Source organism: Rhinolophus sinicus, chromosome 14 (assembly GCF_057876585.1).
Source record: "Rhinolophus sinicus isolate RSI-liver-muscle chromosome 14, RSI-T2T, whole genome shotgun sequence".
In the NCBI taxonomy this organism is placed as follows: domain Eukaryota; kingdom Metazoa; phylum Chordata; class Mammalia; order Chiroptera; family Rhinolophidae; genus Rhinolophus; species Rhinolophus sinicus.
Window position 1 is genome coordinate 118,076,580 of NC_142514.1, and position 17,302 is coordinate 118,093,881.

Consider the following 17,302-nt stretch of genomic DNA (forward strand, 5'->3'; position numbering starts at 1 on the left):
TATGTTTTATTATTCAAAGACACATCAATTTGAGCTGCTGAGCAACGTAACAACTATGTCCACACAAATTTCATATTTTTACGCAGCTTTCACTTAGTAGATACAAAATTGGGGGTTGCTAAAATAGCAAAATAAACAATGGATATCTATCATAGCTTTCCTAAACTAGGCTAAAAGCCAGCAATCAGAGGTCCTAATACATTATATAGAAGCAAGTCTTATTCTTCTAAGGGATTTAAAACTCATGAGCAAGACCAAAAACATTCATGGAGAGTTAATACAAGCATACACTATTCTTGTCAAAAGAGAGATATGCAGCTTTGCTTTTTCTCCATAGGGTAAAAATTTACTTAAAATGGTAACCCCTATCTTTGAGATAACTAGGAGTAGAATGAGATTTTCACTTGGCTGTCTTTAGAATTCATCACTTTAATCAATGAAGTATCTCCTTACGACCCAAGCATTTTAACTTTTCTGATATGTACCTATTCACAAGAAAAATCAGAGCAAAGCTTTTTTAAAAAAAGGTTTTCAATGAAATTTGGAATAAAACAGTAGAAAAATATAAAAGATTTTTGTATTCTAGGAGTAAATAAGACTTACAAAAATGAAATGGAGCGCTCCCCTAAAGAGTATCTTAAATTTTTTCCCCTTAATTACTCAGCAATCATGCAGATGACACAAAGCATGGGTGATTATCTACAGTAATAACAATACTAAATGGTAGAAATTATCACTCACTATCCACACATATAAAATGTAAATGTGCTTAGAGGCTTACTTTTTGCTTCTTAAGAAAGTTCTTTGTTTTCTAATTTAAGGTTACATAGGGGGGAAAAAATCACTGATCGTCTAAGTTTCTTTCGTTGCCAATTAATTGGAAATCTTAACACTTAAAAAAGGAGAAAGAAATAGATAAGAGAGAGAAAATGAAGAAAGAGAGAGAAGGAGGGAGGAAGGGAGGAAGAAAGAGAAGAAAGGAAGGGAGGGAGGAAGGGAAAGAAGGCAGGCTAGGACCAAATTTTCCTTTTCAACTCTGAAACCACAAATTTCTATTAATACGTAGTAAGTAGCCAGCACAAAGTGCCGATTCTCACTCACCTATATTCATAGAAGAAAAATAGTCCCTGAAACACAAAAACAACAAGAAAAAAAAAAGTGGGTTTTTTTGCAAAGTTGGAAAGTCTTACTTTAGGTATTGTTTTATTCTTCAGCAGGTAGTTCTGAAGCATTTACTGTGTGTGTGCCAGTCATTCTGCCAGGTGGTAGAGATAACTGGGGAATACATCAGTTACTACCTTCTCTGAGTTTACAGTTGGATGAGGACTAGAGACAGGTCAATAGATAGTTACAGTATTGTTTGGTGAGTACTCTGATGGAGAAAATACTAGGAGCTATTGGAGCACCTAAGAGGGGCAACTGGCTTGAATTTAAGAGTGGGCAAAGGCATCGTGGAAAAAGGTCTACGCCGTGATCTAAAAGTGGTTCAGGAATTAGCTGAGCATGCAGTCAGAAGATACCACACGAAGGACGAGAAGAGTGTTCCAAACAGAGGTGGCAGTGTATGCACAGACGTGGTGGTGACGCAGAGTGTGGGGTGGGGCTGATGATGAAACTGAAGAAGAAAACAAGGTCCAGAGCTCAGTGGTCTTGTACATCGTGTTAAATTGTGTAGTCTTAATTCTGCTGTAAGCGGGAGCACAGTATCATTCAGACTGGTATATAAGAAAATTCATGAGTTTATGAACGCAGGTGAAATATGCCATATAAATTGTCAAATACAAGGTCAGATATCTATTCTGTGGCTGTGTTGAAATTTCAGATTTTTTTTTTATCAAGAAAGACAATAAAAACTAAGAAATTTAGTTGACCGAGTTTAAGAATCCTATCTACCCAAACAAGCTCTCTGTCTCCCCAATGTTACCACCTTTGCATGTCTATTCAATCTGATTATCCTGATCTGTGCTCAAAGGATAAACTAAAACAGCGCAAGATTCACCAATGGGAAAGAAAGGGAAACTGAGCTGTGTTAAACTAATAAAAAATAAACACATTCTTTGTATAGATTCCTTCTTCAGATGCCCTTATCCAGTATAATTACAAAATGGTATACACACACACACACACACACACACACACACACACACAAACACACACACACTGCTTAATTTTCTGCGAAGGGTCTTGGTTTCATGAATTCTTCAAAGAGTGGGCAGTCTGGTGAGTGATAGAATGGGGAACAAATTTGGTAATTAAGAATATATTCATCTCTTTTAATTTCAAAGAGCCTTATTTTCGATGGATTACCTCATTCAATTTCCATCAAGGGCTGCTCTTCTTTTTTACTTCCATTAACCAATGGCAGCTAGGAAGAGAAAGAAGGTTATCATATGCAGGCAGTGGCAGTGAGAAGGGGGCTGCTTCTTTTTCCTGGTCCTCACTGGCCTTGCCAGTCCCCTGTCATGTCTGCTCATAGAACCCACTGTTATAACCTCATAGCCAAGTCTATGGCTCCTAGACTCATCTGTGCTTTCTCTTTCAGTAGAGTTTAGTACTGCTGTAACTTGTCTAACTTGATCCCTTCTATTCCCTGCTGGCTCAGCACATCCTTCTTAGGCTCAGCTGCTTTCCCCATCTGGCTTCCGGGTGGAGATACCTTTCCCCTTGAGGAGAGTCATGGCACACCACTACCTGCTAAGCACCCACCCAGATGGCACCACGATGAATCCAGGCTTCTCTGACATGCTTGTAGATTTTACAGCCATGCACAAAAGCCACGATTTTCTTGGACTTCCCATTACCTGTCTGGATGTTCTATTGCCCACTCCACCTCCTTCAAACCTGGGACACAGTCATCTGACTTCCTTACCCTACCTCTTCCTTCTCCTGAATCACAGAAGCCTCTCACTTCCTCTTCTTGTCTGCCGGAGGCTTCCCTTGGGTCTGAGACTGGTCTCTTCACCTATTCCCAGTGACTCTCCTTTTGAGTCGACCTCTTAAGGATACCTTTGAGATTTAGAAGACCACTTTTTTCTCTTAAGAAATCCCCATTCTTCAGCCATATGTTGCTCTGGATCTCAAAGACTAGTTGTGGATATCAGAAGCTGAACGGTGATGTTCTTGAAGCATTTCTGCTGTAACAATCCTAATTCTCCTGGGAGCAACATGGCTGCTTCCAACGGACCAGGAAAGGGGTCAGATGACAAAAAGAAAAACACAAAGATTAATATATTTCAATAAATACATTCTTTTGATGTTCTTTGGGAATTCACAGGAGGTTTTCTGTCAAGAGTGTGAGACTCTCCCTCTAGCTGTATATAGCAAATGGTTGTGGCACTGGCTGGTGACAAATGCATAGCTGTAAAAATTAGGTCATAGTGGACTTGTAACAATATCATCACCTACTACAACATCACATACTTATTTTCAATCTAATGTTTTATACCCCACCTGACATATTTAGCAGAATTCTTTGCACATAACAGACTTTTACATTTGGTCATGGTAAAATTGATGAAATATTCAAAGGTATCCACTCTGTTCCTTGTTAATAAAACTAGTGTAATATTTGGCAAGAGCTGCAGGGACGCTTCATTTCCCTCTTTCATGACCCTGCCTCTTTTGGTTCCCATTGCTACAACTCTACTTTGAGTAAATAGTAGGACACTAAGTACATACACTACACTCATACTTTTAAAGATATTTAGCCCCTATATACATCTTGAGTCTAGTTTCACTTACCTAGTTCTGCATTTCTGAGAGGGGAAGACAGTATTTGAAAGTACACTGGGAATTCATCTGAGGTTTTTGCAGAGAACGTGGGACTCTCCCTCCATCTATATATGTCTGGCACTGGTTCCCAGGCAATGGTTGTATGACAAATGCTAAGCTGCAAAAATTAGGCAATAGTGGGCACCTAACAAAGTCATCATATAGCTATTTTCAATCTAATCTCTGTTTTTAAACTAACAGTGGATTTCAGAAAAAATACTTTATGATTGACATGAGAAAACTGAGTCTGCTCCACTTGACCAGTTTCTTACATTAAATTGGCTGCTGGTTTGAAATGAATCATCTTTAAACAATATGTTTCCTTAAAAACAATTTACCACTAATTCTTATTACTCTTATTACTATTCTGTATGATTACAAAGAATAACTTGTTTCTATATATCTCTTTATTAACGAATTAGAGAGCCCCACACCGAATTCAATGATATACAGTTATATAGAAGGTACTTAAGAATTACCAGTAATTTCTTCTTCATCAGTCAACTTAAATTCATAACCAACATTTCAGTTTGTACAACAGTGTACATGGCATAAGGTATTAATATAGATGGTTTGGCATTATGTAGACAATATCCTTGACTGTGTGTACATTTAATGAAGCAAGTACTTGTTCCCAACTAATTGTTCATGAAGACAATACACTCAACTGGTATCTAGTAAGATTCAATAATGCAATGTTTTTGGTTACATGGGTAAAGCAAAAAAAGTTAATATTTTTATATAAATATAAATTTTCATATGAAATTTAATGCACTTAACATTAAAATGGAAGAGAATGTAATCTAATTGTTAATAGCAAAGTGTTTCAGGCTCTTATTGTGCATTGGTTTCATTACTAGGAATATAATTTATATTTTATATATATATATATATATATTCCAATATAATACTGAAAATATGCAAATGATGATCCTTTAGTAAATAAAGTAAGTGCCTAGAATGCATAAGGAACCTCCTGTATAAGAATGTATTCAGAACCTATTTAAGGCCTTAAATGCTGGGAATTTGGAGACACAAAGATAAAAGAGTAGAACAGATTTCTTGCTTTTAATTTCCAGATGATTAAAGATGTCAGACATTGTTTGAAATTTAAACATCCTTCTTTCTTATTCAATCAGATTCATTTGGAGTAGCCTGGAGAAACCAGAAAGTTTTATTGACTTATTTGACCATGAATGTGTTCGTATAACATTAAAAAAAATATATTTCATTTGTTCTTCAATAGTCTTTTCAGTTTTTAAATTAAACATGTCCTCATATTCAGATTTACAAACTTAAATGATGTTGAGAAATTTATGTTTATCTATAAAACAATGCTCTATGTTTTTTGTAAATACCAGATTTTGATAGTTTGTGGAGTTTTGCTAATTTACGTTTAAGTTAACTGTTTAATGAATAAAGAGAAAATGTGGTGAATGGCCCTGGGTGTAAATGCATGTGAGACTCTTCCCTGGTGTCAAAGTCACTATAACAAGCTAAAGGGTATATATACTATTATTCTCCTTACTTTTTAAAAGTAATATTTTCTTTAAAAGGTAAGATGTTATATTTAACTGATCAGATGAGGTCAAATTTCATCTTATAAATTATCTAACTCAAGTAACCAGAATAATTGACTTTAGAAAATGCAGAGATCTGTGATCAATTATTTTGAACAGTTTGGAATTCATAAATTTTAAACAACTAAAGCACTATGAAAAAGCAAACTATTTTCATGTCTAAATTACATCAGATGCTCATCATTATGCCATGACATACGAGAAGCAGGATAGCACAGTGTTGAAGAGCACATGTTCTGGAGCCTAATCATCTCAGTCTGCTTCCAGGCTGCACCATTTGCTAACTACTTCATCTCTCTGACTCAGTTTCCTTATCTGTAGAATGGGCATAATAGTACCCCTGTCATAGGGTTGTTAAGAACATTAAATGAGTTAGTATAAGTAATGTACTTAGAGCAGTGCCTGGCATAGTACACACCGTCTAGGTGTTTTGTCCAACTTGAGTGGCTTTTTAATAGATGAATGATTAAAGGTTCAGAGGATATTTTGATTTGAATCTTACATAAACTCATAAGCAATAGTAATTTTTAATTTTTTTACATCACATGAAATTCAATAGCATGGTATTCAAAGTTAATTTCTTCAGCAAATGAGATTAAGATGGACTGTTAAAAATGCAAAACGATCCCATATAAATTTTAAAAAAACTAGCTACCCGAGTAGCCACAATTCAATTCCTATATCTGAGACAGTTTCCATATAAGGAAGAGTGGACTAACCACGTCTATATCAACCTCTCTTCCTCTCCCCAATAAATAATGTTTATTTGAAAAGAAGTATGTAGAAAAAAGAAAATTGTTTCTGAACTTATTACCATATACTTAGTAAAACAATAATATTGGAAAATCTATTTGTAAAATACCTAAGTTTAACTTTAAATTACAAATCTAAAATTTTATGCTGTTGGCATTAAAGGACTTCAATATTGTTTATATCTCAAAAATTGCTATTGAATCAAAACATAATGTCCTTATTTTGAGAAATATTGTTTCACATAGTCCTAGCTCTGACACATGATGAACATCCCGGAAATTTTAAATAACCTATTTTTCCAAATAAAACTTGAGTCAGATTAGTGAATAAAATGTTTAAAGGAGAACAAAATAAAATCCAACATTAATCATTTTTAACCATTGTGTATGGTAATGTGGGCAGCATATTTCTTGATTTGCCTGTTTTATTTTATTTTCCTCCTATGGCGGAAGCCAACTATCATTTATTTCATTGATTTCTCACATTTTAAGATCACTAAAACCAGGATGCATCTTATAATTCATGTTATCTTAAAATGCCATCAGCCAGGTGGAAGTCATACCCACTTCTGTGAAAACCTTCTTTTGATACGTCCTATAGGATCAAAAATCATCCCTAGCATCAATGAAATTTGGTGTGTATATATATTCATTCTTCCTTCATAAAATTGCACTGCTTCTACTTCTTTTAATTTGTGTTGCTAACAATTCCTTTCTATTATAGACCAGTAATCAATATGCATTCAATAAGTATCATTGTTTTTTGTTTTTTGGGTTTTTCTTTTTAGCTATCACTTATTTGAGTAATTACTATGCACCAGGCCTTGTACTGGGGAGGAGCTTGACATATATTATCTCTAGCTCTTAACAATAATCTTTGCAAGGTAAATATTATGAGTTCCATTTTACAGAAGAGGAAATAGAGGTTCAGAGTAGTTCATTAAGTTTGAAAAACAATTTCTAGCACTATTGCTCTTCGAAAAAGTAAAGGAGTTTCTTTTCTTTTTTTGTAACATTTTTCGAAATTAAACTATTTTTCCTAGCACACATATGAAATCTTTTGGAATAGTTTTTATTTGAAACATTAAAAACCTTAAAATAATATTAATAAACGGGGTGCCTGTTTAAGCCTCATCAAAATGAATCAGCTTTGAAGTCTTTAATAAACCTATAAGAAGCTTCTAGGGGGGAAGTCCACTTTCTGGGGAAGCCAAAGTATAAATAGTACTTTGTCAGCACTACAGCTTGTGCTGGAACGTTATATGATATATGATGAGTGCATCATCCTTGAAACCAGTGTTTCTCTGATTTGACCTGGAGCTTCAGGGTAGCTTGGCTTGGCAAGAAGAATTTTTCAATGATCAGAATTTTGAAGATAAATCCATATTCTCAATATTTCCATTATTATATTTACTAAGTAGTTTTGATAAAATTGATGACTTAATGTTTCTCCTACTTCAAAGCTTCCATTCTTTTTTTTAATCCTTATATACCAAAAGGTTAAGATAAATTACCATCTCATCCTTATTTAAAGGTGAGACAGATACAGATACTAAGTATTTTTGTTGGAAAACACTTAAAGTTGGGTCATGTGCTGGATAAAGAGAAAAAAGGTAGTATATATCAGATTATTCATTTAAATTCATATTTAAATGTTGAAATTATTCTTCCTTAATTTATTAAACGGTTTTAGCAGAACTGCACAAAATTTCCCTTAAATAAGATTTAAATCTGCCCAACCTGGATCATATAGAACACAGGAAATGTTTTTATTTGTCAGATTTTGATTTTCATAAATTTTGCACATTTCCAAATGATAACAATGCTTCAGAGATGCAGTGTTCTTACTGAAACATTACAGTCCTGAAAAATTCATCAAGGAAAAGAACAATCTTAAGGACTTGAATTAATGTCAATAAGTGGTTAGATTTGTGTGACTTTTATGATATATAAACAGACCGTTATTATAAAATTATTCAAGTTCCTAAATGACATTTGACTTGCTGAAATGATGTATAATATGAAACATATCATCTACCACAAAACTTGAGAAAGCATAGAATAACTAAAGTGAAAATCTATAAATTAATGCAATAAAATTCAAACTGAGAGGGGAAACTTCTATATGATATCCATGTTAGTTTCGCAAAAGAGTATTTACATTTAGCTTGGTCAGATTTCCAAATTTTGGTGGAAGTGTTTATTGTGTTGATTTATTAAAAGACAATTATCCAAGAATTTCTAAAGAGTATAAAACAATAATAACCTGGGTTATGAAAGGTTAAGGCATATAGGTAGTAACTAGTGAAGGTAACTAGTGAACCGGATCATACATACCTGTGAATCACCCAAACAAGAGAGCCTAAGCACCAATTTTAATAGCACCCAAATATATGTAGTAAAACAAACAGCAGTACTCCACTCAGTTTTAAAACATAGACTTGTCACTTCCCTGAAATGCAATGCTTTGTGGTCTTAATAATCTATCTTCTTTCAACCTCAGTGTCTTATCCTATCAAGCAGAGACTATTTCAACAAAGAGCTTTGTGTTTAAATGAGATAGTGCCTATATAATCCCTTTGCACACTATGAAACACTATGCAAACATAATTCTTCTAAGGAATGGGTAAGGACATGCTAAAATCCTTAACAATTAGAACATATATTCTACAATGTAGGTAGATAGCATTAATAAGTTAACCTTGGTCATGAAATACCATAGGTCTTTAATAACCAGAAACACACTCAACGATCTGTTTGTTAAAAAGCCCTAAAAAACTATACCACCACCACCACCACCCAAAAAAATTAAAATGCTTACCTGACAAAGAAGCCATGGCACCTGAGAGAAGGCAGTTTGTGTAGAAGCCCATCTGGAGTCTGGGCTCCTCAAGTCCTCTGTGGCCCTCCCGCCTGTTCTCGCTCCTTGAGAGGTCGCTGTCCAGGTAGACCTGTGCCCTGCAATGAGATCGCTGAGGAACTGCCTGAAAAATGTGATGTCAAAAATGGTTGTTTGCACATCCCCATGAATTTTTAGTTTTCTCCTTCCAAATAGAAAATCATATTCACAGCTATTATTTAAGAGGCTTTCATTTTAAAGCAAACTTTATCAAAATAAAACATTATATATTTAAAATTCGTGTATACTTTAAAACAAAAATCTTCTCTACACGTGGCTCTGTTAATAGAGTGTTTTCTGAACAACAAATATGTATGTGCTGTGATGAAACTGGCCTAAGTAGAGGTGATCTGAGGACAAGCAGTTTATTGTTGGCTCCTAAATTATCTGATTTGGCTATCTAAACTGGGCTGAATTCACCAGATTCTTGTCTGGTGGTTTATTTCACTTTTACTATGGAGCTACAAAATATATTTCCTCAAAGAACTAAGAAAATGCTGAGCTTACATTCAGAGGCTATTCATGCTTCACATAATTTTCATATTTTGAAAACTTTTTGCATAAAATTAAATTACATATATCATGTAGAGCTATTTTTCTTGAACTTATTGCTATCCCAAGTTATCTCTACTTAAGTAGGGTTTACACTGAAATTATTCTGGAATAGGAATGTCTATTCTTAACTCTGCATGCACGCATGAGTGCAAGCTCATGTAAACAACAATCTGAAAAAAAAAGATGTAAAACTTCCTTTTAACAAAATAAAACAAGAGTTTTCAATAAAATATAGGGGAGCGAGTTTAGAAACTGGACTAAACAAACTTGGGTTGTAAGCTGTACTCTGACACTTCTTATTGAACTGGTATGAATTACCTAATCTTTCTGAAACTCATTTTCCCTATCTGAAAAATGAGGGCACGTGATATACATATATCTCAAAAATTTTGGAAATTGTAGTACAATTCACTTCATTTTAGACTCCTTAACTATGCTGTTTTCTTTATGTTGAAATGTGGACAACAGTGGTTCAATCAAATTTTAACAAATTTTTCTTTAACTTATTCTATAAATACTTGTCTTTTTTAACTGCATGCAATTTTAATCTGAGTGTTTACAATTTCTAAAAAATTCAAGAAACTCTTAGCCTCTTCTTATTTCTTATACATTTATTAATAATCTGAAGTAATTTATGGTACTTACAAAATTTCCCAAATGCTTTTACCTTGGTTTTTCCCATTCAGTTATAAAATTGGCTAGCTATAGTATATAACACTAATGAATCTTAAAATATTGATACTTTGATTTGTGATATTTTCAAACCTAATGTATTTTCCATGCATTAAGCCCTATTTTTTTCTGTACTCTATTTTCTGTACTCTAATTCTTACTGTCTTTTAAAAAGCAATTTTTGTTAGACATGCAAAAATAATTTTTCTTTTGTCTTTCTTTCCATCTCCTCTCTACGCATTCCCTTTAATAGCACCTTTGGTTCTGAAAAACAAATGTTTTCCATTATACTTTCTTAAAATTGAATTTGACATTACAATTCAAAATATTCATTTTCATTTTAATTCTTCCCAGCTATATTCCAACAATGCCACTGTTTTAACTGCTCAAAATGACAAGCAAATAACTTTAAACTATACCCCAAGCATAAGCTATTTAAACAAAAATGTGAAAGTTTATTTTATTGGTTAAACCAAAATTAATTGTGAAATAATTTCAAATGAAGATTTAAACAGTGTGCACGCTAAATGTAAAAAATGGTTATTTAAAAATCATCTTCAAAATATGTATTTCAAATAACAGTGTCTTCTGTATCAATTTGAAAGTCATGTTTTAATCTGTTCTTTGAATCAGTATATTTTTCTATATGGAATTTCTGAACGATAGAGAAGAACATGTACTTCTAGAGGATGTATAAATTAATTTATCTTGTAATAAATAGCAATTTATCATGTAAAACATTACTGTTAGAATGTATTGTTACTGCAGATATATTTTATTCATTTCTACATATAAAAGTCATTATTCTCACAACACTCCAAACACCACAATCTAGTATCTAAATTGATACCACTTACTCACACATGTGTTGCACTTGAAATATCTTATTGCTTAAAAATATTACGTTTCTTCCTTTGTCTGTTTTTCTTTTTCTCTCAGTATACTGTTTAAGCTGATTTAAAACAAAAATATGGTCAGAGAGTCACTGGGACATTAGTTACACAGACCTCAAATAACATCTCATCCATGGGTTCTTAATCTGTGGTCCAAGGTCTAGCTTTGAAGCAACTTAAATCCCAACAGAGTCTTTATATAATTTTAGTGTATGTGTATACATGTGTTATCCACCAGTTTCTTGACTTCTCCGAAGGGTCAGCAACAAAAAACATTTTAAGAAACAAATCAATTCTCCACCTCGTTTTACTAATAGAGAATCTGAGACTCAAGAGAGCTGGCAAGTCATCCAAGGTCATAGAGGGTGTAAATGTCAGAGTTGGAGCCAGGCACTGATTTGTAGATTGACTACAGCATGTTATCTGGGTAGAGCTCCCAATAGAAGTGGGTTTTCAGCTGACATGGAGGCTGATAAATTGTAGGTTCCCCTTAACTTTGTTCATATAGAACTGAAGTAGTGAAATCAACCTCCCATTTCAGTTAACATCACAATATTATTACAAGTAATTATAAGTAATTATGATATGTTATCCATATTTTATGCCTTAAAACATGAAATTATGGAAAAACTGAAATGAAATTCTCATATTTCTGCAAATAAATGGAGTTCTTTGGGGACATAACGAACTTCTGATCATTCTTTTTTCTTAATCAAAAGTAATGAAAGAAGTGGCATTTCTACACCGCTGATTATGTTCTTTTACCTGTTGACGAGTAAAGTGTGTAATCTTTTCTTTCTAATTCTTTGGGGCTAGAAGGGAGACAAAATAAAAACAAAAGTCAGAATAAAATTTAATAAAAAGCCTATCAGTTCTGGAATTTTACATGTTATCTATATCTCTCATCACTAATTTGTGCAAAACCCAGTGGGTAATTCCAAATATAAAAGAGAGGAATGATTTGTATTAATATATATTTTTGTTTTGAAATATTTCAAAGTATAGCTTAGCAGGCCTTGAAGCAGAATTGCATTGTCTCCCAAAAGTGACCACGATCCAAAAACAAACAAACAAACAAACCAAAAATTAGGTTATCATGTAAATACTTGATCTGGTGATCATTAAAATAGAGATCTATTTTAATGAATGAAGACCTAAATTAGCTGAACATGATTGGGGAAATAAAACAGAAAACATTTCTTCCTGAAAATGACAGGAAGGAATGTCTCTCTCCGTTCCCTAAGGCATTAACTAACATGCATCAAGCTTCTATTATAGACCACTCGAGAATTTCCAGGGTCATCTAAGTAGAAGGCAATGTCCACCCCCAATTAAATCATGGTCTTATCAGAGACGAAGAATATTGCACGTATGAGAAATTCAAGGAAATGTAAGCCATAATATAAATAACTTTTAAACCATGGGCTTTAATTCTAATGTTAGAGTTCAGAGAAGAGAGAGGCTAGTGTAGACCAAAGGAAAACTACTCTGGAGCTGGGTCTGTTGGGGTTGGATAGGTCGACTAAAAGGAAACAAGCAAGTCATAATTATAGCATGAAACATCTCACAAAGGCAATGACAAATCCAATAAAAATAGAAAATGTGTCTATTTGAGAACATCATATTATAAAATAACCATAGTGAAGTTAATTTAACAAGAAAGAAAGGGTTTAAGACATGTATCTTGAAAACTACCATGGTTTGACAATGTGATTAAAAGATGTTAAATGAGAAAAATGGGAAATATCATTGAATGAGAAAAGAAAACTTAGAACTTGAAAAAATTCAACAGGTAATATTACATTTAAAATGCCATAGGAAATAAATCTTGTCCCTGCAGCCATCTACAGGGCATTTCATTTAGGAGTTACTTAACAGCTATTTCTTTATTGCTGCTGTTATGACTTATTTTTATGTTTCCTTTCCAAAAACAGATTTCAACATCTGAGGAACTCAAACTAAAGTACATCAACAGAGCAGAAACTCACTTTATGAGGACAGTCTACCCAAAGACAGAGAGAGAGGGGGGGAAAAAAAAGAGAGAAAAGAGTACATATGCACTAAGCGGGGAGCAGTCTCATAGCAGATTGTGGTCCCTTATAAGGTCATATTTGATTCACTGCCAGAAACAGCAGTTGAAAGAAAATGTAACAAATCAGTTTCTCAATTACATTAACAAAGGTTTCAGCTTCCTGTGTACCGTCCTTTTAAGACTCTTCTGTGTTCTAGATCTGAAGGTCAGTAAGCATTCCCATGAATCTTTGCATGTTTATATCCAAAGTACAATGTGAACTTTGGCAAAGTAGGTGGCTCTGGGTTAGCTGGGCTTTTTAGATTGTTACTGTAAATACAGTTGAAAGCTAGCTAATTTCACACTATGCTAAAGAATTAAATAATACATTTATAAATGGCATTCAAAGAGTCAGAAGTGATCACCAAACGTTGTGAAAGTGGAGACTTTTTCAATGGATAACCGCTTAGTTTTCTCCCGTTCTTCCTTAGGGCATCTTCCATATACCTATAGGATTCTTGTGGACTGAGTCAGCCTGCGGCTGCACTAGTCACCCCAGCCCAGCCTACTTACTGCACACCTGCACCTGTCCACTCACTCCCTGCAAACCCATGCTCAGTGAACTGCCTCATTAGAAAGCAGCTGATTAATCAATACTGTAAGAAGTAAATAAATAAAAGAATACACCTTCTTGGGAAGTTTGCCTACTAAAGGAAACATGCCTTATCCATAGGAAATGGTGTATTTCTGTTACCAGGCACAAGCCTCTTGAGAAGTTTTGCGTGGTGAAGTCTTAGAAGTTAGGTCAAAGGATTTTTGAAAGGATTATATGTTTTTTGTAGATGATGGCTAGAATTTGAGAATGCTTCAAGTCTAATGTGTCTCCAATTACAGCTATGAAAGAAGATGCAAATATTTTCCAATGAGATTCTAAGTGTTGTACATATCAACCCGTTCACATCCATAAGAGCATGCTGGTAACACTTCTACATAAATGTATGTTTATTTCTTAGGGGTCTGTTTGAGATCTGGAGAGATAAATGAGGCAGTAAATATGTTTCAGAGCTATAATTCGTGTTTATTATTGAAAGTGTCCAAACATCTTACAAAAAACAGGCTCTAGGGCAGGAAAAGGGTTGGGACGATTCCTTTGTCCTTTGAGGAAAGAATTTAAACAGTTAGAAGGTTTCAAAGGAAACCAAAGCCGAACCTTATCTTTACCCTTTAGAGGTCTATGGTGTAATGAGTTGGGTTTTGAAGGGACCCAGTATAGTCCAGAGTGAATCACTATGCAGCTCAGAACGCCATGGGGACGACCAACACCTACCATCTGCTCTACCCCTGGAGCTTTTGATGAGCTGTGACGCTTTTCTCATTCTTCGTAAAGGTCAAAAAGAGGTGCCTCAACTAGAAACATGCTTTTAAAAAGTACCTTAATTTAGATAATACTTGTATTTGACTACGTAACAGTAAGTTTCAGCATACGTCAATTGCCCATGTGACCAAGCAAATTGTACAAATAAGACATACTAAATTAGGTATAATTCTTAACTTTAAAACAGGTAAAGAAAAATAAGAACAATGAAATCAATGGTAAAAATATCATGTCAGAATACTTATGTATCTAGACTTTACCATTTGTGTGTCTTCCTCTGCTTTGCTAATTATTGTTTAAATCATTTTCAACCTTAGAGGATTAAATCAAAATTTCTTTTCCCAGGATAATTTTTTTTAATCCTCATAGTAAGAAATAATTGTGCCTTCCTAGGAAGTCCTTTTTAAATATGGCAGCTACAGAAAATTGAAACAAAAGACTGAGGAAAACTAGTGAGGCTTTTACTGAGAACTAGACAGCAAATACTCCTTGTCAGTCCTGCTTCTTCTAAACAGCACTGACTCTTTATGAAAATATCCCATAAACTATCTATGAAGCTCTATGGAAATGTTTTAGCAAATAAGATTCTTAGCTTGGGTAAGACTTTCAAAAATTTAAAGAAATTTATAATCTAAATATTTTAAAATGTTCATTCTGACCTCATACTATTTCTTCTACTTATCTATTAATATTATATTTGCTGTAGGATTACTGTTTCATTCATAACAAGACTCAGATATCCTTGAGGTTTCAAGTATCAGAAATAAAAACAAAATAGGTATTAAATCTTATAAGGAAATATAAATAGTAATACTAGTTATGCCTCTAAATAATGTCTATGGAACCTTATACCATTAGAATAAAAATTTAACTTAGCAGGGATGCCTTCTTCGCTTTTTTCAAGCTGCAGCTGAACTATTAATAATTCCTCATATTTGTATTGATCTCTACCACTTGGAAAGCTTCCACAATCACTGTCTCATATGCATTACCTCATCTGAAAAAGCAGCCCTGGTAGAAAGCAGGCATTTATTACCACTGTATTTTTGAAGTGCTGAAAATGAGGCTCAGAGAGATATTATGCCTTATCAAAGGGCAATAGCTGAACTGGAGAGGGAAATGTGGTCTCGACCACTCTCCTGGCCCATTTCCCTTCTGTCCACATTTGCTTAAAGGTTAGACCAGCCTCTTCCTTTCTAGAGCAGGTCAGTTTGAAAAACAGTAAGGACTCTGTTCTGAATTGTTGTAGAGATGTTGGCTGTTTGTCAGGCTGCTTACTACAGAGACTTAACCCCTGTTAAATTGTTTCCTAGAATTTTTAAAAACAAAATGAGAGCTGGCCTGGTGGCTCAGGTGGTTGGAGTGCCGTGCTCCTAACGCCGAGGTCGCCAGTTCGATTCCCACATGGGCCAGTGAGCTGTGCTCTCTACAACTAAGATTGTGAACAATGGCTCGACCTGGAGCTGGGCTGCCGTGAGCAGCAGGAAGATGCTGTGTGCTGTCGTGAGCTGCCATGGGCTACCGTGTGCCTCCATGAGCAGCCAGCGGCCAGCGTGAGTGGCCGGCAGCCAGCGAGAGGGAGCTGCTGTGAGCGGCCAACCGATGACCGGCAGCTGACTGCCCAAGGCATAATACCAGCATGGGCCAGGGAGCTGTGTCCTGCACTACTAGACTGAGAAACAACGGCTTGGAGCGGGGGAAGGGGGAGGCAGAAGAACGGGTGGGGGAATGAAAAGCTTGAAACAAGTATACCTAGTAGTGTTGTTTTGCTCCACCATTAAAGAAAAGTTTTGGAAGTCCGGTATTGGAAACTAGCAGTGCTAGCAACAGGGAAGGCTCTCATTTAGTGGTTTTCATCCTGCACTTGAGAATGCACACCTATTAAATTTCTATTTTGTAATGCATTTTTTAGCCAAATCACTTGCTACAACCAAGAAACCCAGCACACCATCAACCTAGCTCTGGCATACTGATGAACGGGAAAATTATCATCAGTCTTATCGGAAACTCTCTTCCTTAACTAGGACTAAAAGCAGCAACAAAAATTTATAATGTCCCATGAGAAGCACTGGTTCTGAAGAAAAAATAAAGGGCTTTTAGATTATTGTAGGTTTTTGTTATTGTAGTTTCTTAAATTGTTTCTAATCTGTAAAATTTAGATAATACCTGTTTTCCAGGGTGGATAAAAGAAACAAATCACAACAACTACTGCTCTTCATTAAGGACTGTTTCACGCAGTACTAATAATCTATGAGGTAACTTATTAGTATCTCCATGTTACAGGTTAGGATACTGAGGTCTAGCAAATCAGGATTCAAAGCCAGAAAGTGCATCGTCCGAGTTTAACCATGACTCTGTCATGGTTAACAGACTGAGTAAAACCATCAAGACAGGGTGGCTCTTGGAAGAGAAAAACAGTGCAAGTGGGAAAATTCTGTGAAAGTGTATAGAGAAAGCTTTATCCAGAGAACACAAAGTTTCTTTTCTTTCTTTTACGTTTGTTTTTGTTTTTTAATTATTGAGCCCTCCTTCTATTGTTGTATGAAGGAGAAAAAAAGAGTAATAAGCAGCTTACAGAGTTTCTTCTCGAGTCAGAAGAGTTCCAGAAACCTACACACCTGAAATGAAATTATCAAAGGAGATAGACTAGCATAGGCCTAAAACAGAGTCAGCACCCTTCTTGTCTTTGCAATGGCTACTCCCCACCCCCAAAACTGCTCCAATCCTACTCAGAATCAAGCAATTCCACACCACGAGGAATCTGGATTTCCAAAGCAGTGATTCTAATAGGTTT